Raw genomic sequence first — 1,418 nt, forward strand, 5'->3', positions numbered from 1 at the left:
CAGTCGAGCAGCCATGTCCTTTTGGACTCGGCCAGCTCGGTCAGTAGTGGTGCTACCGAGCCACTCATGGTGATGGACATTGAAGTCCCCCGCCCAGAGTACATTTTGTGCCCTTGCCACCCTCAGTGCTTCCTCCAAGTGGTGTTCAACATGGAGGAGTACTGAGTCATCAGCTGAGGGAGGGCGGTAGGTGCTAATCAGTCGGAGGTTACCTTGCTTATATGTAACCTGATGCCATGAGACTTCTTGACGTCCAGAGTCGATACTGAGGACTCCCAGGGCAACTCCCTCCCTACTGTATGCTACTGTGCCACCACCTCTGCTGGGTCTGTCTTGCCGGTGGGACAGGACGTACCCGGGGATGGTGATGGCAGTGTCTGGGGCATTGTCTGTTAGGTATGATTCCGTGAGTATGACTATGTCAGGATGTTGCTTGACTAGTCTGTGGGACAGCTCTCCCAACTTTGGCACAAGCCCCCAGAAGTTAGTAAGGAAGACTTTGCAGGGTCGACAGGGCTGGGTTGGCCGTTGTCGTTTCCGGTGCCGAGGTTGATGCCGGGTGGTCAGTCCGGTTTCATTCCTTTTTTTATAGACTTCGTCGCGGTTAGGTACAACTGAGTGGCTTGCTCGGCCCTTTCAGAGGGCATGTAAGAGTTAACCACATTGCTGTGGAACTGGAGTCACATGTCGGCCATACCAGGTAAGGACAGCAGATTTCCTTCCCGAAAGGACATTAGTAAACTAGGTGGGTTTTTACAACAATCGACAATGGTTTCATGGCCATCATTAGGCTAGTTTTTAATTCCATATTTTTATTAAGTTCAAGTTCCACCTTCTGCTGTGGTGGGATTCGAACGCATGTCCCCAGTGGAATACCCTGGGTCTCTGGGTTACTAGTCCAGTGATAATACCACAACGCCACCGCCTACCCTGAGCACATTAGGCCGATACTCTCAGAAGCTAGGTGGAATGCGTGGTTTCTCAGTGAAACGTACAAGAATCTGAAGGGCTGGACAGGGTAAATTCAGAGAGGTTGTTTTCCATGGCTGGGGAATCTAGAACACGGGAACACAGCCTCAAGATAAGGGGTCAATGTTTTAGCCCTGAGACGAGGAGCAGCACTCTTCTCGCAAAGAGTTGTGAATCCGTGAAATTGGCTAACTCAGAGGGCCTGGATGCTCCATAATTTACTGTATTTAAGGATGAGATAGACAGATCTTGTTTTCTCTTTCAGGGAATGAAGGGAAATGGGAAGCAGACAGGGAAGTGGAGTTGGGACAGTAGAACAGCTCTGATCGTGTTGAATGGGGTGGAGCAGGTGCGAGCGGCTGTTTGATCGACTGCTATCTCTAGTCTTCATATATTCTTAGAATTTGAGACAGCATTGCGTTCAGATGCTGAAATGTCTCCAGTACCTC

Source organism: Heterodontus francisci, chromosome 21 (assembly GCF_036365525.1).
Source record: "Heterodontus francisci isolate sHetFra1 chromosome 21, sHetFra1.hap1, whole genome shotgun sequence".
Taxonomy (NCBI): domain Eukaryota; kingdom Metazoa; phylum Chordata; class Chondrichthyes; order Heterodontiformes; family Heterodontidae; genus Heterodontus; species Heterodontus francisci.